Below are 24,392 nucleotides of genomic sequence, written 5' to 3' on the forward strand. Positions count from 1 at the left end.
AGTTTTGCTGATTTTATCGAGCAAAAACTTGCTGATGTACCATTCAGAATTTGCCGTTTTACGCTTTAGGTGACCATTTGTTTGGTTGTTTTGTTAGAGTTGGCTCGTCTTGACACACCTATACAGTCGATTGTTGATTAGTTTCAAATTTATATGCACAGCAATCACCAAAAGTTGAAGCGACATTTTGATATTAATTGAAAATGATAAAAACGAAATTCATGTTAGGTACCTTACAGTCAATTAGAAATGATTAAAACGAAAACAACTAGGCTTATAAATACTAATTAGGATGAAGATAACAAAGTTTTGTAACTAAATTTGTTTCTTACAAGTTTCTAATATTTTTCTCCATTTATTTTGAACATAATTTTGGTACGGCTCTGGTAAGACAACGAAGGTAGATTTCTGTACAAAAAGTAAAGTATACTTGTATAAATTGAAAGCTGCCTTCTTGGAAATTCATTATCAAAAATGGGTAGTACATTTCAATCCTGAGTAATTGGAATCTTAAATCATTAAAGAGAAGAGCAATATGAAAATTAGACAAAAAGATGAAATATGGGGAGTAAACAAACAGCACAGTATGGTTTTTAATTAATCAGAAAGTGATCACTCATAATTAATATTCTACATAGAAAATGAAACAGTGTTTGAATGTAACAATTGCATTAGGTTGCAATAATTGATTAATTTTGCTAAATGTTCAGATGTATATTAAATCGGGATTTTACTCAGAAATTGCCTTATTAAGTTACTTCATTAATGAAATCTTGATCGTTTTCCAATTAGGTATCAAATACATCGGAGTTTTATACGAGGACCGTTTTTTTTCAACCTCCGATAGGCTATAAATAAAAAACAAGTTCATATAAAACAATAATTCTTTTAGCAAAAAATTGGTTACTTTTCCACATATTTACCGAAGAGATTGGGACATTTGTCATATCTGCGGACAAGCAATACCCTCTTCAAAGAAAGTTGCCAGCAATGAATTCAAGTAGAGTACAAAACAGATCTTGAAACTTCTGGAAATTCCAGTAAGAAAGCAATAATGGTGAATCTGCGGTTTTTTTAACTATTCTGTCAACTACAACATGAATACCATTACAAATGAAGTTTTCTCCATACACACAACTCAGTCTAGGATAGATTTTTGCAGTACTGTAATCTTCAGCCTGTAGAAAACAAATCACACTAGGCGGGGGCATCAATAATGACGGACATATTTACGTGGCTGCAGCACAACGCCGACTGACGCCTGAATGTCAACAATAGTCAATAATTTTAGTATCCACATAGAATATAATTGTCTTTTTGAATTAATTTTTTTTGTTAAAGTTGATAACAGTTGAATTGGAAGAAGGTGCTCAAAATCGTTTGTTAATAATTCCTGAAATACATAACTTCTGCTAGGTTTACAACGATATTAGATGAAATTATTAGCCTGTAGAAAACGAATCACATTTGGTGGGAGTATCAATAATAGCGGACATGTTTACGTGGCTGTAACACAACTGACACCTGAATGTCAACAATGGCTTTGGGACGAATAGACCAAAAAAGTCCAATTCTTCTGTATTTTAAATAATATAAAGTTACCGCATTTTGAAATAAATATGTGGAGGAGATTGCCATTAAAAATTCAATAAAATTAGGTTAAGTAATGTTAATATTTATACAGTGAACAAACACAATTTTCTTTTTCTCATTTCTCCGTTTTCCGTCGTAAGAAATATATTTAATATCCATTCACCCATTTCCTTCATCTTTTTCTGCCCAGTGCCACTATCATCATTTGATTTATTGTCTGCTGTTTTTGTTTTCTTATATTTGTTGGTTACATGTTTATTTGATCTGCCCCTTGTTCCTATAATTATTGCTTCCCATTTTATTTCTATTGATTTATTTTGTTCCAATGTTGTTAAACGTCCAAGACAGCTCGAGATTCTCTCTTCTATTTTTTCTTCGATTCTTTTATGTTGTAAGTTTCTTCTTACAATTTAAACTTATGCTTCTATTTTGTCCTATTTCTGTTTTTCTTTTGCTATTAGTCTCACTTTGATTCCACTTTTCTCGTTCCTTGTCAATGTTTTGCATTTTTCTATTTCAATTTCCAATTGCCGTTGGGCTTAGACCGCCACCTTTTTCTAACATAAAGCCGTCTGATTTTTGTGCATTCACTTTTTCTTTCAATCTTTCATATACGCTTCTTGTGATAGTTATCATTAGACTTAGTGTTCATCATGATAATACAAAGCCTCACACATCTTTGACAACTCGTGGGCAAATAATGCCACATGCAACCTTGAACTGACACCATCGGATTACCATTTACTTCTAAGCTTGCAGAATTTTTTGAGTGATCAAACTTTCACGAATGAAGATCAATCGCACCTGATTCAGTTTTTTGCTGATAAGTACGAGACATTTTATAATCGCGGAGTCATGAAGCTGAAAGAAAGATGGCAAAGGTCATTGAGCAGCATGGAAAATATGTGATTGAATCTTTTATTCTATATTACAAAGCCGAAATTACTTTGGAACCAACCATATTTGAAATCTTTGTTCCTAACCTAGAAACTGACGGTCAAAGAATTATCAAAATAAAAAGGTATATACTTGGACGGAGTTTGCATCCAAAGAATTGCTTTGATCAAACAACAACCATCAGGTAAATACGGTTTATACTTTATTTTTGGTTTTGTTTTCTTCTTTTAAATGTTTTAGATAGAAAACCAGTGTAGTCTCGTTAATTAATATGCCGTAGAATAAAACTGTAGCGAAATGATATAGGGAAGTCTACAGTCGTGTCCAAATAACTTAATATATATCGAATTCAATTTATGATGATGAAAATAACTTATTAAGTTTGCTAAACAAATTGACAAGTTATAAAATTAGTTGTAATTTTGTACGATGATAAGATATATAATTTTTGAAGTCAACTAACCATGGGGATGTAAGAAAACAACTCATCTTAGAAAGAGAGTATTTAACCTGAAATGGTTTAAGATGAATTGATATGAGTGGACTTCATCACAATCACGATCACAATAAATCAAATTTAATTTGCTAAATCAAATGCTCTGAATTTTCCAAATTTATTCATTTTTTTACTTCTTAAACCATTTCATAGAAATCTTTCTTGATTATGTGATCTTAATTTAGAGTTTTTTCAATAAATATGATTTTTTATTTAAAAAATTTGGATTACTTAAGTATATATTAAGTATTAATAAAATGATGATGGTTCCTATTACGAGATTGTAGAATTCAATTGAACTCAAACACCAATTAAAAATACAAAGGAAGTACTGATAAAAATCTTATAAATTATTTTCTTGAACGATTTCTGTCTGTTCCGGTTTTTATTTCTAGGGCTGCTGATCCAGTCATTCCACTCGAAAACGAACATAGATTTTTTCCTCTACTTGAAGAATCCGATCACTTTATCTAATTGTTTTTCTTAATTGAATTGGAAATCTGCCTCGCTCTGTGTTATCGCAGTACCCTTGAGACTATCGGTTTCAGCGAGTTTGGGCCCCCATTTCTCGGAAATTTACTAGTATATAGTGTGTTCATTGATTATAGTAAATAATACAAAAAAAGTGTAGAAAAATTTGTGAACGCGATTTTTTAAGAGTATTTTTCGGAAAATTTTGAAAGCCTATGTAAATATTAGTGAAATCAGCACCATAAATTACGACTTTAAAATTTTGAGGAGCTTAATTCAACCTTATCGTATCAGCTTAACTGACAACGAGCGTTCAAAGTTTCACTTTCAGGGGAGAGATTTTTATCAGAAGAAAACTTTATAGCATAAATGAATAACTATTTTGAGATTTTCAATGGTAAAAACGATTGTAGAAGAAATGTCTTTTTTCTTTCTTGTATCGGGAACTATTCAAAAAACAATAATTTATTTCCTTTCTTTTTTCCAGATTACTAAATTTCATCTAAATATTCTCCTTTCATTATATTATATGATAAACATCCTCGACCTATATCTACTATGATTTTTGTCTGCTGCATCTGGAGACCCTTATCAGGACGATGGGTCTATTCTGTTGGCGACTCTGTTTGTCTTCAACTCGACGTCTGATGCATTGCCCTTTGCCACAGTAACTAAGTTTCAAACCGAGCTGTTCGTCATCGAGTACACAAGGGCTATTACTTAGACCGACACTCCATCTGTTTCCCTTCATACGTGTATAAGGAACTCCCTTATCTCTAGTCGGACAACTGCTGATACTACGCTTTCACCGTAATCTACCGTTTTAATAACGATAGAATAACTTCCAATTTCCTTCTTGTTGCTTCCGCTTTAATAATTTAGAAGTAATTGTTATGTTGTCAATGCAACTGATGATTTATTATCTCAATCTAAGATACTGAATTCTCGTTCTTATGGATTGAACATCCTTGGTGCGACACATCAAAAGGTGATATGAGGATCATGCTTCAGTGAATAATGGATATCATACGAGGTGCATCTCAATTTCAGTTGAAGTCTGAAGATTGAGAGGTCGAAGTTTTACTACAACTTATGTAAAAATTTCTTATTTTCATGACTTTTTGATATGTTCATATTTCTAAATATTCATTCGTGATTTATTATTTTTTTTATAATTCTTTGAACGAGAATAACTTTTTGCTTCACGATCAGATGCAAAAAAATTGAAGTTTGTCGAAACTGCACAAGCCTGACATTCCTCTTTGACCGATTGTTTCAAGTATACAAACTCTTCTTACTCCATTGTCTAATTATTTGAAAAACATGTTATAGCAAAAAAAATTCAATTTTGTCACACAAAACTCACAATTCACAATCGAAATTGAACAAAATAATAAAATCAATTTTCTTGATATCACATTAAATAAAATTAACAATTATGTTAGAACAGAATGATAGACAAAACAATCTTAGTCCTCGAGATATTTGAATTTTAATTCCTGTCATTCTATGTCACAAAAAAGATCAGTGATAAGTTTGACTGATAGATCTATCCAACTATTAGATTCTGAATTTAGATGCTTAGCTATGCAAAAAGCAAAAACTGCATTGAAAAAATTATAAACAACATATTATAGAGAAAGATAAACAGATACTACAATCAAGTGTAAAACAAATATAAAATAAAACATCAGAGAATAGAACATTTCCACTTTCCCAACAACTATCGTATTATTTCAATAAATATATAAAAATTTCACTTAACTTCAATCTAAAACACCAAAAAACAAAAGTAATATTACATATTAAGTACCTTGTACTAATTGTGATGCTATCTACATGGGGCAGACATCTCAGTGTTTAGAAAATAGACCAAAAGGTCATCAATACGATAATGATACTAATTCTAAGCTAACTCGTACCTGAGTCTATAGAATAATAATTACAAACGTTTCGAAAAAGTGTATAAATACGAAAAAAATGGAAGAAATACTTTCATAGAAATATATTTAACATAGTTGAGAACAAATATATTTGACTCAATGTATAAAAAAATGAAGGGTACAGATCACACCGTCAATGAACAAGCTGATTATCTGACGATGATGGGCAAGGCAACAGCTTTTATAAAACTACCACCTTTCATAGGTTCCCCAAAAATCGTTAAGTCATGCTTATATGAAAATAGGAAACAAAAGGTAACTAGAAACTTAGGACAAGAGTACAAAAAGAGCTATTTGATGCCTTGAAGTGAATTAACACCAGACAAAAACTTTTCACTAGAAACCAGAAGAAACAACAAATTCGAGGATATCATTGATAGTGGAAACCATATTAACACACAATATATTAAAACCAGGAAAGCTGATAGGTGAAAAATAGGTCCAAGTGTCTTCGTAGTTGATTGATGTCTAATCTAATTATGAAACAATTGTATCTTGTAATTTTTATGAAAAACCCACGACGCCAAAGCAAAAAATTTAACAGAATTCCTCAAAAATGTTATTATCAAACAAAGTCTGTATTGATATAGATCAATCAGGAGCTCTGCCAGGAACTTATCATGATCTACAACGAATATTGAACTAATTGAAAAAAATTATAGAAACTTGTACATGACTTGTGCCCTAGAGAGACTGGAAATATACAATGTGCACCTTGTGATGCTAAAATTTTGTAAAAATACAAAAAAATTGACATTATATACATCGATAAAATATTATGAGGAAATTCTGGTTGAGATTCATAGCTCTGCCTTAATTTTCATGAAAAATATAGGAATATATGCATCATTCAACATCTATTTTAAAACCAAAAAAGCATAAGCATGACTGTTGATTTTGAAGAAATTAAAACTGGGTCCATCAAGGTGGGATGCTAAAAGAAAGAGATCCTGAAATCCTTTGAGGCTAGAATTATGGAAATTTGATAGACCATACAAGTAATTAGGAATTTTTGATACCATTAAATACAATAGATAAGATAGATATATAATTCCATAGAATATGAGATATATTTTACTATTAAAATACTGTTAGTTGCAATGAAATTTTCATCATTTTACAGTACAAAGCGATGAATTACGAATAGACAAAAAATATCAAACGAAAAACATGAATGAAAAATTATATCCGGAAAGAAGTGATAGTGGAGAAAATTTTGGCAAAATTTAAAGATATAATGATGAAAACACAGCAGAAAAAAGATTCAGAATACTTAACAACAACAGAAGAAAATGAATTTGTAATGAAAGAAGGAATTGAAAGAAAAAAATAGAAATGCGAGTGATATCTAACAACAAAAGCACAATCAGACTACGAAAAATATATAATGGAGAAAACGGAAGTGGAAATATCAGTTAATGAGAAAAAAAGACATTGCAACAAGCTGGAAAGTATTGAAAACTGTTATTTGAAGCTATTAAAATCCTAAGAAAAAAAGGAAAAGTAATTCGAACTCAATCATAAACATCTTCTAGAAGGAAATGATTGTCGTCTTTCACAAAGTAATTAGAGAACAAGTAAAAGTAGCAGAAACTCAATAAAAAAATAAATACAACTGGCAATAGAGAAGCTGAGGGTTAAGGATTATACCAAATAATAACATACATGGTAACAGCGATGAGAAGGAAAATAAGAGAGACTTAAGATGACACAGGGTATGGAGAGAAGACACACAAAAATACAAAAAATATTGAGAAATCCCATTATGTAGTACAGTTAACTGAAAGTACGAGGATAGTCCCAGAAATACGAGGCCCAACAAAGAAAAGACGAAAATTTTGAAAGAATAAAATATTTATTTTTCAACGTAATCTCTTTTTAGCTCCATACACTTACTCCAGCGATGTTCTATGAGTTCGCGACCCTTTTTATAATAAGAATCGTCAAGATGTTAAGAAAAAAAAACATCACCTCTTCATTTTTAAAAAATCTTCCACCACCGAGTCTGGGAACAGAAAATAATGCAAAAGGATATTTGTAGTCTGATCTGGTCACCACGTAGATGAGGAAAGACAAGTATTTTTTCTTGAGATAACTTTAAATATGGAGATGAAGCGATATTTTGAGATTTGCTATGTATGCAAGTGAAAAAGCAAGCAAATTGAATAAACAGGAAAATAAAAAAACAATAGTTCTTTCGAAAAATTATAACTGAATATACTGATTTCATAAATATTATTTGTGCAATTTCTTATTGGAAAAATTCATATTTTAAATAATCTAACAACAAAAACATGTTGACCTGTTTGATTAATAACAAAATACAGTTTTCAAGATAAGTTTTTCTCATTCTGCTCTCCAAAATGTAATTTTTTGTTTACTTGGCAATTAGGTTTAATTAAAATTTGTACTTGAAAGAAAATACGAGTGTAATATTTCCGTATTTAACCTGCGGCTGTTTTCCGTAAAGCACAAAATCCGCGTACAATTTTTTGAGATTAGGGTGTTATATATGGAAAATACTAATTGTACACTTTGTGCAGGTCATTAAGCAGTTAAAAATATTAAATTCTGCTTTAAAGATAACAAAGTTAATGAATGTTTTGAATTAGGAGTAAAATATTTCCTGTTACTTGTTTTTCCAGCTATATTGTGCTTTATGACAACCTAAATAATATCAGTACCGTAGTTCACAATATTTTTATTGTGGAAAACACTTTTTTTTGATAAAAATCGATTTATTCATCCATGTAATCTCATTCAAGGGCAATACAATCAATCCAACGCTTCTCTAACTTCTCGATGCCGTGCTTGTGAAAGAATTTATTTTTTGGTTCAAAGTAGGCTTCAGTTTCTGAATTTCTTACCGGCGAGCATTTTTTTGAGAACAACGAATAGCCAATAGTCACTGGGGGCCAGATCTAGACTATACGGTGGATGAGGACTTAACCATCGTTACCATCGACTTGTAAATCTTTGGATGCTTCGGATGTGGTTCACCGGCTGTAGTCCACTTAGATGATAATCGTTCTAATTCCGAAGTGATCCAGGTTTCATCTATTGTTACTCATCAACGCAAAAAATCTAATTACGTATATACATGTTGAAACACTGTTCTGAAAAAACTTTCTTATAATTAATATAATTATAATATTGACAAATTGCTGCAATTTTGTAGTTTGTAGTTTGTCTTGGAAGACATGGTCGATATCTGAAAATGCAGCCAAATAGTATGCTTCACCTTCGAAATATTTGCACATTTTTTTGTGAATCGATGAAGATAATAGACTAATTTGTCTATTAATATGTTAATAGACAAATAGACAACTGTTGAAAATAATCCGTTCTCAATACTGCATTGTACAATTCTTTGAGTTAATTCAGCTCTTCATTTCATAGTTAGAGTATGACTGCTATAATGTTTTTTCTTATCTGGTTCACGGTAATTATTCCTAGAGGAAGTTACAGGAAATATGAATATTCCACTGCATTCAATTGCAGTTTTAATATTGAAGTTATTGTCTAAGAAGTTGAGCTGGTTCTTAGTATTCGGCAAACGCATTGGTTCAATCTCACCGTTAGAGTTGCGGATTGTGGATTGACACTTGACCTTGACCTACGTTCATATTAATATGCGTTTATATTAACGTAGTACATTATTTCCCATAAAATCGCATTGGACGTGTGTGTGCTTGCATTGATGTAACTATAACAAACTTCATCAGAAGTTTCTACTTTCTATTTTGTCTGATTATGATCCATAATTATCGGTGCTTCTCTAGTAACCTGTTTATTTCATTAGATCACTTTCCAAATATTTTGAAGAAAATAAAATCGTATTATGATGAAGAAACATATTTTATAACCCTTTAACTATCGAGAAAACAAAACAGGAACCCTAGGTATATGTTTTTAGTGTAACTATCATTGCAATTTTATGTCAATTAGTATTTTTTTTCAACTTATTGCGCAAAACAAATTATCTATAATGACAATGACAGCGATACTGAAAGCTTCCTTAAGTGTAGTAGTGAGTAAAGTAAATATAAAGTTTTAACAGGTGAAAATTGTGATATTACCTACTAACAATGTATTGAAATTTTTTAAACTAAAATCAGATGCAGGAAACTCTCATAATAGACATCTATGAGGTTTGTAATTTTTTTATATAGTTCTTAACCTTTAATTGTTTCCAATATTTTAATATATGTTTAGGATCAGGTAACGGTGTATTTGTGAAAAAACGAATCAATTTTTATTCAAAATAAGTGGGTGAGCAAGTTACAGCTTATAACACTAGTTGTATAATGATTTATTGTCATATTGATGCTTGATTTGATCTATTTCTCTCCGTATAGACCGTTTGACATGGTGCAATACACCGTGCAATACGTTCAAAGGAAAAATGAGTTCTTGATCCACTAATACTACGTCTGTCACCAAGGATTTCGTACTTAGTTTATGTTTTATTTTCATTAGTTTTTCTTCATCTATTCTCAATTAATTTTTAGCCAGAGCCTAGCCCACCATCCAAAACCACTGACCACTTTTCTTGTTTACTTAGTTTTTTTATTTCCCTTTTGAAACCGCACACAAATATTAAATAAAATGCAATGAATTGACCTTGCAATAAATTGCATGCAACGTTGTATTGCATCATGTCAAGCGGCCGTATCATCAACCAACTACTCCAATTCATTAGTGAATGAAAATGATTTTCGATAACTAAATGATCTACTCCATTTTATTTATTGTACAGTGACATGTTGTTTCATTTCAATACCTAGTAATCACAAAAATTATTTGAGTATATCGTGACAAACTTTTAGAAAACGTTAAACAAATTGTTAATAATATCATCAAACCATTTTATATAGTCGAAATATATTCAGAGAGTTGACATAGTTTCCTATACGATTAACACAAAGGTATAATTCGAAAATGGGCAGAACTGAAAATTCAAATTTGCAAACTACACTATTTCGAACTGATTCGATGCAACAGAAAATAACGACAACCAATAGCCAATAGATTTATGAAGCATTCGCAGAGCATTATGCCGAACAATATTATGACAATTAGTCCTAGTCAAGTATTAATTGTACTTCTATCAATTTATATCGAAGTATTGAATCATTTGAATTCCGAAATATTCGTGATTTTGTTGATTATATTGTATTGCATTATACTGTGCGTTTTTTGATTACACGACCAAATACAATGCAGTCACGATGTGTATCGAATACATTCAATTTTAGTGTTAATATGTGCAGTATTTCAAATGTTTACTTACTCATTTTCATCTTATTAAACAATAGATATAAAAAAACCAGAACATCTGACTAAAATCAGAACACTAATTTGTTTGGTTATTACAAGCTCCATGTCAATATGTGCCACTACAGTCTAAAGTGAAAACGGAGGCATTTCGCAGCGACTACAAGCTGATTCAGGATAAAAAATCGATTCAAGGAAATCTGACAAGTCACCTGAAAATTTTGAAATTGATAAAAAAGTGTAAAAATATTAACCAAATACATAGCATAATGGACACACACATTCTATTCGAAGAGGTAATCAATGCTGGACTAAAAGTTATCTACAAGCATTCTGATATTCTCTCCGATGATTAAGAGGATTTAAACGTACTGAAGGCTATCAAGTGGACGTCTAAGATAGCGAAGCACTTTATAATATCGCTATATGACAAAAACAAAGTAACCTTAATATAGCTATAAGTCTTCTAGGGTATAACGAGCAATGGAGAGGAATTAATCCTTGCCAAAAAGAGCAAAGCTCAGCTGTGGTCTTACAAAATCTCCCATTAACACTAAACTGAACGGATTGATGAAGAAAAACACTACAAGTAGTTTAATCTTGAAGATTGATGAACATATGTCTGCATAAGGAATTTCTCGATACGTCCAGAAATGATTATACTTTGTGGTCGACCTCTGTATGTTACTGTCCAGCAAAACACTATCCTAAGATAGACATGGCAGTTGATGGCAATAGATTTTTTCGGTGTAGATGTATAGTGGTTTAAAAGCTTAAAAGACTCACCCAACCATATACGGGAGCGGTTTTTTTAACTTCCGATAGGCATAAATAACAGACAAGTTCATATAGAACAATAATTTTATGATCTACCTAATAGATGGAGACATTTGTCATATCTGTGGACAAGCTTTTCAATACCATCTTCAAAGAAATTTGGCGCCAATGAATTCAAGTAGAGTACAAAACAGATCTTGAAACTTTTGGAAACTCGGGTGAGAAAGAAGTAATGGTGAATCTGCGGTTTTTCTTCAACGATTCTCTCAACTCCAACATGAATACCATTACTCATGAAGTTTTCTCTATACACACGACTCATTCTAGGATGGATTTTTGCAGAGCTGTAATCTTCAGCCTGTAGAAAACAAATCACACTAGGCGGGGGCATCAATAATGACGGACATATTTACGTGGCTGCAGCACAACGCCGACGCGTGAATGTCAACAATAGTCAATAATTTTAGTATCCACATAGAATATAATTGTCTTTTTGAATTAATTTTTTTTGTTAAAGTTGATAACAGTTGAATTAGAAGAAGGTGTTCAAAATCGTTTGTTAATAATTCCTGAAATACATAACTTCTCCTAGGTTTACAACGATATTAGATGAAATTATTAGCCTGTAGAAAACGAATCATACTAGGCAGGGTCATTAATAATGATGGACATGTTTACGTGGCTGTAGCACAACGCCGACTGACGCCTGAATGTTAACAATAGTCAATAATCTTAGTATCCACATGATTTATTATTAAGGATTTTCGTAGAACTCGATATTAGCAATATAATAATTGTATTTTTTAAGTAATTTTTTGTGTTAAAGGTGATATCAGTTGCATTGGAAAAAGGTGATCAAAATCGTTTGTTAATAATTCCTGTACATGACTTCTGTTAGATTTATATTATTATATATATTTGATGAAATTATTAATCAAAATGTTATACGAAAATATTCAATTCCAATTGAATTCGTGTAATTTCTATATGGTATTGATATAGTTTTTTTTTCACATCTAAATATTGCATTATGAAGTATTATCAATGAAATAAACAGCATCGGGATTGGGAAGATATTGTGAAACTCTTATAGAATAGTTCGCAGTTGATTCAACACATTTTGCATAATTTCGAAATACTAATAATTTCATAATGATCCATTATTGGTTAATGTATGCTTTCAATTAATTTAACTATGATAATAATAACAGAGAAATTATTGTATACATTTTCAATAACGACTATCAATAATATGACTCACGTTGTGTCATATTATTGAGAGAATTAGGTAAACAGTACAGAATAGTTAGTGTTTTGTCAATACAATGAAAATCAGTATGAATTTGTTTGTCTTTGTCTTCCTATTATTTCTAGGATACATAACGATACTAGATCTACAGGGTGTTCCTGTTATACGACAACCAAAACGAGAATACACTAAATAACATCAAACATTTTACTAATCAGAAGATAGCCAACGAAGATGGAAGTATTCAAAATGGCAATGCACCAAGACCAGACAGCATCCCTTCAGACGTCATAAAGATACTAGAACCAAACGAGATCAAAGATATCGTGAATGACAACGACGACTGGTTTACTGAGATAAACTATTGTAGTAAGTTTCTGGAAACAATAATCAGAAATTGACTAACCGAAGGGAAAGAATTGAAAGTTCCACAAATATCTGCAAAGAGAAATCCACTATTGATGTCGAGCTGTACGTATTACAAGCAGTCAGGGAGTTCAAAATGAAATGCTGTGCACTAGTAGCAGTTGACATTGAAAATGCTCCCAATACTGCTTGTCATAAATTGATCATAACCAGAGAAAAATCTTCAAATACCTAGTTACTTCGAGTGGAGAAAGATGCATTAAACAGTACCATTATACTATCAAGTTAAAAAGACAATAGCTACTGCTGTGAAAAGCACAAATGCAGATGCAGAAAAAATACTTTGATGGAATTACCACATTACAACAATGAATCATCCTCTAGACTTGAACTTGACCATTTAGGAAGTAACTGAAGTAACAATTATTCTCAAATCAATAAGACCACCGGGCAGAAGAAAAAGGGGTATGCGCTGTAGGTTATTTCAAAGCTCTCGCACTACAAATTTCGCCATTGTTAACATTCAGGTGTCAGTCGGCGCTATGCTACAGCCACGTAAACATATTCTCCATTATTAATGCTCCCGCTAAGTGTGAATTGCGAATTATGATTCGTTTTCTACAAGCTGAAGGCAATAGTGATCTAGGATATCTAAGTTAATTTAAAGAGGGTTAATCATTATTTTCCATTTATATTCCGATGAACAGCCGGGTAGCTTCCAACTTATTAATTTCATATTTCTGCTAACCATTCAGGAATTCAATGGTTGCGATGGAATTTGAATATAGAAATCGAAGAATTGAATTAATACCAATACCAACAACCATAAATTCAAACTAATTTCTGTGGCTTTGAGCAATTAGTGTTCGAATGAAATGTTTTCGAAATTGATGCACGTAGTAGTCAATAGAAATATCATTTCGAAAATATCAGATCCTGGCTAACGAATAATAATGAATACAACTATCTATACACTCATTCAAACTCTAATGCATGTCGAGGGTTAAAGCTACGTATCATGATAGCAAATAATAACCAATAGATTTATGCAACATTCGCGGGACATAATACAGGGCTTCGATATGATAATTACAATCTAATATAAATCACATTATTCATTTAACGAGTACAATCATGACACGGTACATAAATATCAACAATACTTGTCAGGTTTTCCCAATAAAATGGATCTATCACGCTACGTATAGATAGTTTAGGTTTATTGAATTCGAAAACAATGGTTTCTATGAATAGATACGCCGAATGTTATACATTCAGAACGAACCATGTTGAAACATAATTCCGCATAATTCTACATCACATTATTCCAAATGGAATAGACTAAGAAAAATGTGAAAATATATTGGAGTTAGATGAAAGAACACCTACAATAATATAAAAAAAATAAGCGGTGGTTAGGTAAAACGTTTTGTCCTGTTTCTTCCGGGACAACTCAGAGCCTTAACGCTGGGACTTCAACCTAAAAGTTACCTAAGACATCTAATCATTTGATTACTTGGGAAAAAATGTGTTTATATAGCGGTGTCTTGGAGTCACCACATCCGACTTAGACTATAGACTACATATTGTATCAGCTCCAATTAACAATCTCAATTTCTTGAAGGAATCACCTACAGAATCATCAACTTAAATTATACATTTCCGCTTCACTTAAACTTCAATGTCGATCTCTTTCACTTCACCTTCACCTCAACTTGTCGAGCTGGGAGAAAATCCGTTCTCAGAAAAATTGGAATAATGAGGCATCGAAAAACCTTCTTTAGATGACTTATCCAACGCCAGTCTGATTTTTTCATACTTTTATCGATCTTAGCGATTCTCGTTCTCAAACCTGGCTAAAAAACCTGCATTTTACCGCCCAATATAGCTGATCACCGACACCGATAAGATATTTGAAAGTATATTCATGGACAGCAGTCAGGACTTCTTTATAGAGCAAATTTAGTTCTTAATTTCCAATTATATACATGCTGAATCGAGGTAAAGTATTGGAAAACTGAGAGAGGAAGGAAAATAAGATGCTTGAGAGAATGACATATTAGAAAAAATGAAATAACAAATGATGAAATAGAAGAAGTACTGGAAGATGATGATGAAATATTTGAAGAGATAGATTGGGAGCTGGGAGAAGAATGATGGTGGAGTGGAGAGGACAAAAATCGAAAAGGAGTAGCTATAAGTAGTAGCGCGAACGAGCTAAAATCCAAAATAACTAAATAAAAAAGGAATAATATTATATATCAAGTAGTCGTAATGTTTTTGATGCTTGTTACATAGGACACACATTCCAATATTCAAAATCAAGTTTAAAAACACATCAATACGATAAAAAAATGAAATTGCATTAATATATGATGGATTTTCAAAAAAACAAACATTCAACCAAAAAATTGGGAAATAAAATATATCTAGAAATAGTTCAACGATTATAGACACAAAGAAATGTGTTTGGCAAAATTATATACAAGGTCCAATCAAATGTTACGTTGTATGTTGTATTTCGTTAGATTTCACAACAATTTGGTTCATGCAAAAGAATAATCAGGTTTCGAAAATTTGAAAATATATTATTTCAGTTGAATAGATGCATTTCCATCAACTTTTTAGTAAGAAATGATTTTGAAAAATGAAATGGAGACATAGAGAAATTAGTTGTTGATTTATTTATTTAGGGAATTAATGTATTAAAAAAAAGAAGAATTGAACCTAGAAATAGTAATAATATTAAAAATAAGCATAATATTTTAAAATATACAGAGATGATCTGGATAAATTGCAGCAGCGTCTACATTGAATATCAGCTATGTATCTACTCATTTCGTATCGTAGAAGATACTAAGTCCATACCTTATGAGAAATAATGGAATACCGAGTTTACTTGAGGGCTTTTGAGGGTTGATTGATTGTTTTTGCATACAGCAACAGCACATATTCTTCCAGTCAAAGCGAACTGAAAAAACGATTACCAATGAAAATACTATTGCTACAAAACAGAAGCCCATTTGCTTATAAAATCACAGTACTTGTATTTAGCTTTGCATAGCGAACATACTTTTCGAAATAAATGAAATAAATCAAATTATTGCACGCAATTAACAGTCCAAAACACATAGATTGTTTATTTGTCTTTTGTCTTAATAAAACCAAACTAGAAGTACTTAAGAAAACACAAATTTATTTAAGAAAATCACACGATGGTGACCTCAGATATCTTCTCAAGGGTGTCCTATCCCTTCCAAAATTTCTGACATAGATTATATAGAACTGAGCAATCTTTTGTGTCTATATCGTTGGAAATCTATTTTATAAATTTCAATGCAGCTATTCATAATTTAATAGAGGACTGCTACTTATTTATAACTCTGCAAATTCTCAACGTGAAGTTTTGTTTAAATGAAGATCGGAATAGGTCGAAACGTCGATATATTCAATTTTTTTAAACTCAAATTCCAATCAAAAGAAACAGAAAAGAAAAAAAAATTGTCGATAAAAACCTATAGAAGGTATAAGATAAAAAAATTTATCATAGTTTCCAAGAATCAATGTTTCATATATTCCATATAATCAGTAGGTGATTAAATGTTAAATTAAATTAAAATGTTTATTTCAAACACAAGGCTTTCGATGGCTCTAAATAAATCTGTTATGAATTTGATTAGTTGATACTAAAATTCGAAATTCTATCTTGGTCTCTGAATTGTTTTCAAATAAACTAATTTCTTTTTCAAAGTTAATCTATTTTGATTTCTTTACTAATTTCTTTACTCATAATTTGTGTTAGTATTTTCCGTTAATTTCAAAATGCAAATACATGTAATAACTAGTTCATCTGTTGTGAAAAAATAGCAACGATCGAAATACTTGGGAAACCAGAGAAAATATTCATGCAGCAGGAAGCATTTTTAATGAGAGGATTCTCGATTGCCCCGTTTCGAGGACTTATTCCAGAGAGCTTCTTCGTAAATTTGGAACAACTGGTAGTATTAATAATGCAAAACTATCTCGCAAACCACAAATTCGTGATGAAATGGAAATTGATATACTTATACAGTAAAGTATAAGGAACAAATTACACTCTTATAAATTAGAAATGATTCTTCATCAACTCTCCGACACAAAAATTCACATCATAGCGATGAAAATAACTTTTGTCTTAATGGGAATATGAGATTTGGGTTACTTAAATCTCCTCTTCTCAAGTTTCGTGAAAATAAATGTTCAGTTTACCGACGAAGTCAATGTTTGGACAGTTATCTTGGATGATTATATCATTGGGACTGTGTGTTGAAATATTCATTCAACTGGTGAGTTATATCTCAGTGAATAACGAGTGTATAAGTTTAAAAGATAATTTAGGTTTGTTCGGTAATTGAGAAATAAAATTATTACATCGTGATCTCTGTATAAATTATCACTGTTCAGTAATAAGATATTTGTACAATATATATCGTGATGAATGAATTCAAGTGAGATATTTGATGGAATGGCCGGCTAATCCTCCAGACCTAACATTTCTAGATGTTTTTTTGAGGATATCGTGAATCGTTGTCTCACGTCACTAAACCTGACAAAAATTATATTTACAAAACAAATATTGTTGCAAAAAGTAAGTTTCTTTCCGCATACAAAATTGGAGAAACTCAACAAGCATTTCAGAATAGGATATTTCACTATAATGAAGTGAATCTGAAAATAACTGTTCAAAATAGGTAATTGGATTAATATATAGTTTTCAAATTACACAATAAACAATATAAATATTATTGGATAGAGCTTCGCGATACTTCTGACCTTCTTATGTGAAAGTATGAAATCTACGAGATGTTTTTAAGTTTCCTATCTTTATTATTAATGCCACGACTGCACCTTTATTAACTTTTTTTCCAAATATTTCTGAAATAAACAAAAAATCTGAGCCTTATGACATGATTGAAAATGATGATCAAGCAGAGGTTACAGGTTTGGATATATGTCACAAAATCTGGAAAAATGAACTAAGAGACGGATTAGAAATATTATGAATGCCCGTACAGGTCCAGTAAAGAGGCAAGTGAATACCAAAGATTTCAACTTGAACTTCAACTCAATAGAGCAAAAGATATCCAAACACAATAAAGATATAGACTGCTCTAGAAGAAGATGAATTAGATTGTTTTGTAGGCAATTGTATCAGAGCTGGATCACTAAGGTGTGAAAAGGAGTCTAGAGGAGAAATATGTTCCACTGACAAGTCAATTTTTCGAGCATTTTTGCACAGCAGAAATAGGTCTCAGAAAATAGCTTGGCTCTTGCGCTTTAACGAGAAGTCAACTTAATGAATAAATTGCAATTAGTGATATTAGTAACATTTTTATCTTGAGCCCAAAAAACTCAAGCTTTGACTCAAAGATGTTTCTTCACTGCTACTCTTAAAAAAACAGATTCGTTCATTTTTCTTTCATTGTAGAAGTACTCAAAAGCGGATCCCTAGATTCAATGATCTAAGCTGCTATCTCTAGGACTGTGAGTCGTCCATCATGTTTACTGATCAATACAATACGTTTATCATCAGCGCAGCGGTTGTCGTTATTTGTTTCAGCAAATAATTACTTGGTTTCACTCATTTTGAAACCTTTAAGTCTGAATTTTGGAAAGAAAAACAATTAGTATGCAAACTTGACAAAAATCTTGGTCCAAAAAGTATAAATTACAGCTCGTTTTTACATCTCACAGTGCTAACTAAAGCTGCAATTATAAACACCGAAGAAATAATAACAAATGAAGTTTGCTAATTCACTTTTTCGACCTTCGCTCGATAATATGAAAAAGAATTTATAAATTTGTTATAATATAACGCTGTAATTATTTCCAAATTCAATGAATGGATTATGAGGTGGGCCAAAACTTTTAACAAGTAGTGTATATCTTGTATGTTAATTGCAGTGAGCAGTATGCACCAGAATTGACAAAGATGAAGATTTGTTAATCTAGGACAGTTGTATATGAAAAGACATCTAGAATTTATATTCTGCTAAGAAATTCTCATGAATAACTATTCTATACTATGAAATTCATCATATTCCCCGAACCATCAAAATAAGTGTATCATCCTCATAAATATGAAACCGTTGATAAATCGTGATGAGATTATTTATGAAAAATCAAAACATGACAACCAAAAATATTTTCAGATGATTTCGATCGTGGTAAGTTGTTGCTTTAAGCCGAAAGACTCTTTCAACTTTGATTGGAGACTAACGGTTTAATTATATCTTGAAACTCTAAAGAAAAAGTTTAATTTGATTTTGATTTGTTTTGAAAAAGTAACTTATCATTTGTTGGATGTTTTTATCTCTTTAACATAAATAGATCCAGAGAATTAAAAGCATTGAAATATCAACTAATCAAAATTCAAACAAGTTTCAGTGATGAAATAGAGATTTCAGTCCGCTTGATAAGATATCGTAGAAAATTGGTAGAAAATTAAAACTTTTGTAATCTACCAAAATCTACACCTTAAAAAGGAAATGCGTCGGTTATGGAATGTTTCGAAGCACTGAACATCTGCTATATTGAACTACGTGGTATTTATCACATTGTTTTTGATAATTAGTACGACGAAACTCATTGTTGACTACCATCCAAAAGGAATACTCTGTTTTTGTTTAGTCAGCGGGGAGTTTAGATGAAGAGGGATTGTCTGATTGTTCTTGCGAAACATGATAATGAGAATGTGGAATTTGGTGTTTAAACAAATATTCATTGCTGTTTCCATTTGTGTTTGTTAGTTTTATCGATGTAGTAACATCAATAACCCAACCCTGGATATCATCGCAAATTTTTACGTTTTCATGTGACCAGATTATTCATGAAAGTTCTCAATGTACTCGCATTTTCATGATTTCTGTATATCTTAGATTTTGAACAATTATCGGCTTCTAAAAAATAAAATTTGATGTTCTAGTCTTGATTTAGCTTCTGCGAAACACATCTTCTTCAAATTCGTGATTTGACAGGCTCATAAATGATGAGAAATATTTAGAAGCAACAAATAGAGATGATGGAATGATACACCAAGCATTAGCCGTGAATAATTACAATTATAATATATATAATAACAAGACACACAAAAAGATATAATGAAAAATGAAGATAGGGTAGTCACTGTCACATTCGATAAAAATTCTATGCAAGGAATATCAGTCATCCTCAGCCGTTCGAGGATACAGCTTGATTTAATTAGAAATTTTGCTAAAACTATCTATCAGCAAGATTGGTGTAAGATTTCGACTTGATTTTGGAAGAGAATGAGACAGAAGCGTGAGACACTATCAAATAAGTTATACATCAATTCGGGTTGAACATATTTTGTCTCCAATACCAATTTTTTCTATCTAATTTTGGTGCTATTAGGCAAAAAATTCGAAATCGAAATTTCCGCGTTGAAACGGGAATTTCACATCCACTAGAATAATGTATTGCTTGCAAGTTACTGTTAGTAGGAAAATACATACAAAAATGCTTTTCTCGAACTTTTACTTCATGAATATCAACCACACGTATTATTTTTTTTATCGAAAAATCAACCGAATCACAATTTCGAAATCAATAAGATATTTATTAATAGATTCATTGTTTGTTTGTTAAAGTACTTTATTAAAGGTAGGATTATTTAGAGAACCAATATAGGAACATTAGAGACTTAACGATCTCTATAAAACTAATTTTCCCTAACAGTAAATCCTCTGTTTCCGCTAAAAACTTCTCTGGCTAAGTGCTGATATTTAATAAATAACCAATTCTCGCCCAAAGAAGCCCTAACTTGAAAATCTAAAGTAAATTTCGGTAGTTTTGGAAAGAAGAATTGCTACCATGCAATTTTAATAGTTTCCTCTCATAATAAATAACAGGGAAAGCTTATAATGTATTTTGAATTCGCTTCAGACGGCAAAGGGATTTCCAATAAAAATTTAAGGTTACCGAACACGATTTTAAAGCAAAGACATATATTAGCTAGAACAAACTAGTAGAATTTCAGCTCGACGTTACTTTGAATACTTGATAAATCGAGAGAATCTGTGGATTACATAATCTTTTTTGGATTATGGAAATTTTGAAGCAGCTTCCATTAATCGGTTTTGTAATAACTTTGCGTGTTGAATTTTTCATAACAAAACATAATTTCATTGAAAAAAAATTATAAAATTCAGCCGCAATATGAATTTATTAAGAAGGAATTCGAAAAAGCGTTCTAATTGAGGTCCGGTGGAGCGGAGACCGGGAAAGTGCGTGGTCCTCTTGCAAAAACGCGGTCCTTGAGAATACCTTACAAAAAGAAATCACAGGGTGTCAGGTCACATGACAATGCAAGCCACTCAACGAATCCTTGTCTACCTGTCCATTATTCAAAATGAACATTAAGGAGTAGTGCAGGAAAGTTCTATCCTGCATTGAATAACGGATGATCACGAGTGCTGGATCAGAGTTGATTTGTTTACGTAAATTTTCGAACATCTCCAGATAACTCCAGATAACGGATTCGCCAGACTTCTCGCATGGATACCTGCCCATACACACACCTCGTCATTTAACCAACTTCCAGAGTTCCTGGACTCTTTTGTATCATTTCTCGTAGATGTTTCTATTGCTTGACGTTATAGTTAAAGATAGTTAAAGCTCATAACTATCCGCCAAATTATAACTTACTGGGTCTTTACCTATAGACTTTGTCTTGGGGATAAATATCTCAATATTCATTTGGTTGAATCGATTGTCTTCATATTTTACCATGAGGACAGCATCATCTGCGTAGCAACTCGGATGTTCATTGAGCTCTTTGACTATTCGTATCAATTTTTTTGACTCGTTCTTAATGGAAAGTTCGTATATGGTCTTTCAGTTTGACACCTTTCGTAAATATAGATGAATTTAAGAATGTTTCTCGTCTCTAGAATCACATGTTCTTGTTATATCTTCTGTAACTCCATAATAAAGTCTTGTATTGTTGATATAAAAACTTTTTTGTTGAGCTTAATTTTATAGTGTATCAAATCTGGATACTGGTCATGAATTTTTTTCTAGGATTGTTCCTTTTAATTCCAATATGTATGTATTGTATTGAGAAAATATTATGATGGGAGTAATGGGGAAAAGAAGATAAAGCAATTTATATTTATCACATATCAAATTGAAAAACACTGAACCTCTTGCTATATAACGATTTTAATGTATCGAATCTATGTGTTTCCGGTAAATTCATCTCACCTTTTGTGACTAGTATGAAAGGTCTTTTATCAATGGAATCTAAGCTTTTTTGCAACACATAATATGTGCCATAAAAACCAATTAACTTTGAGACATACTCCATGGTGATTTGATCACTTTCAAAGGGACCCCAGTTTTAAAACATGAACTTTTCAGTTTACTTTCTTTCCAGAGAAGCTTTGATCTGTACAACGACATCCGTGCGTTAGTACACGATATAGAAAGTCGGTAATTGTAGAGAATATGAAGGGCGATAGAAATTGGTTTTGCCGCGATTTATTTTATGTTCATTCATATCCAGGTAGATTAATTTTTTAAATATAGATATACCGTATGATGTAGTAGTGAGATCAATACATTTATTTCATTTATAATTTCTAATTATGTTGTCTTAAGCTTTTGGCCGGCAATTCCCAACTCATGAGACATTTTATTGCAACTGAAATAGAAGAAGACTTTGTAACCTATTTTTCAACTCTTGAATATTATATCAAAACCATTGCAACATAAGTTAAATAACTCGTCAGATTTAGCACTCAACTGTAGAAAAGGATAGGTGCTTCGAAAATTCTCGAATATTCAATTTCTCTTTTGAAACTATGTTGGAAATAAGTCTAGAAGCAACCGAGAATTTTTTATCTTTTTTCAAAAGTCGTTTCACCTATCCCGGGACTACCTAACATCACTCAATAAATCATGTGACTAACTAAAAAAACGCTGAGAATCTATTTTATTTATCAATGTAATCTCCATAAAGATCAATACAAACATGTTGTCTCAGAATAGTCATTAGTTTCAGCAATTGCTTCTTCATTTGAGCCGAATTTCTTACCGGCGAGGCCAGATCTGGACTATACACTGGATGAGGATGCAATTGGAAGTGTAATTCGTTCAATTCAACCATCGAATTGTGAATCGGTGCATTGTATTGGTGAAGCGATGTATTATGTATTATTCATTATTGATTGTTTTCACTTTTGGTGGTAGTCGATGAGTAATATTCTATGCGGATCCCAAAATACTAAAGCCATAACCTCCCCGGCTGACTGTTGTGCATTTGTGCACTTCGGACCTGGTTCACCAGCTGCAGTCCATTCAAATGATGATCGTTTTGATTCCAGAATGAACTGATGGATCCATGTTTCATCCATTGTCACCAATTTGATTTTTACGTATCAACATGACCAAAAGCTGGTCTGAATCATCAACACGCTGTTGTTTCTGATCGATAGTGAGTAAACGCGGCACCTACTTGAAAAAAAGCCTTTTTATGGTCAATTTTAATCGCTTTACCTTCTGATATCTTTACGACTCCATTTATCTCACGCAATTCCAATTTACGATTTGATATAATCAATTTGTGGATTTTATTTCATGTATTCTGGATTAATTACCTCAATTGAACGACCAGAACTTTCACCATCATCGATATCTGAATGATTACGTTTAAATTAAGCAAACTAATAACAAATAGTTTTTTTCGATGGAGCAGAGTCCGGATAATACTTTTAAAGCTTTTGCAGTATTTTTACCCATCAAAAAAAGCAATGATAAATTAACAAAAGGAATAGTTTTGAATTTATTGTTTTGAAAATAGCAGAAGTAGCTTCATTTAAATGGCTGACTTTTTTCTGACAAATCGAAAAGTCATGTAATTTCACAACTAGTTTTTTGAAAGCTGATACTTCAAAAACGTCATATGGATTTGACAATTGCAGCGCCATCTATGTATCAGTAACACGATTTATTGAGTTATGTTATAAATGTAATAGGATTCAATTCTTTTACTACGAGTTTTTGCGACAAAAGATGCCCGTGACTACAAAATCGTTTTTTCATGTGAATAATTCCGAACTTCTGAACAAAATAGTGGAGTCTATTTACAACACGACAGTATTACACTAATTTATTGATATATTCTTATTCGAGTGACCAAATTTTGAAATAATAATAGTGGAGTTGCGTGAAAATTTGATATCTGGATGACGCGGTGGTCTCCATGAAATTATTCATTTGATTCAAGAAGAGACGGGATTTAAAACCATTCAAGTGGATTCGA

At 31.6% G+C, this 24,392-nt stretch overlaps 1 protein-coding gene across 1 annotated transcript in view; it reads right to left on the reverse strand.

Annotated features, from left to right (window-relative positions):
- LOC130440591 (hemicentin-1) overlaps window positions 1-24,392 on the reverse strand; it is a 304,911-nt gene that overhangs the window by 151,289 nt on the left and 129,230 nt on the right. The window lies entirely within an intron of this gene.

This window comes from Diorhabda sublineata, chromosome 2, assembly GCF_026230105.1.
Source record: "Diorhabda sublineata isolate icDioSubl1.1 chromosome 2, icDioSubl1.1, whole genome shotgun sequence".
Classification (NCBI taxonomy): domain Eukaryota; kingdom Metazoa; phylum Arthropoda; class Insecta; order Coleoptera; family Chrysomelidae; genus Diorhabda; species Diorhabda sublineata.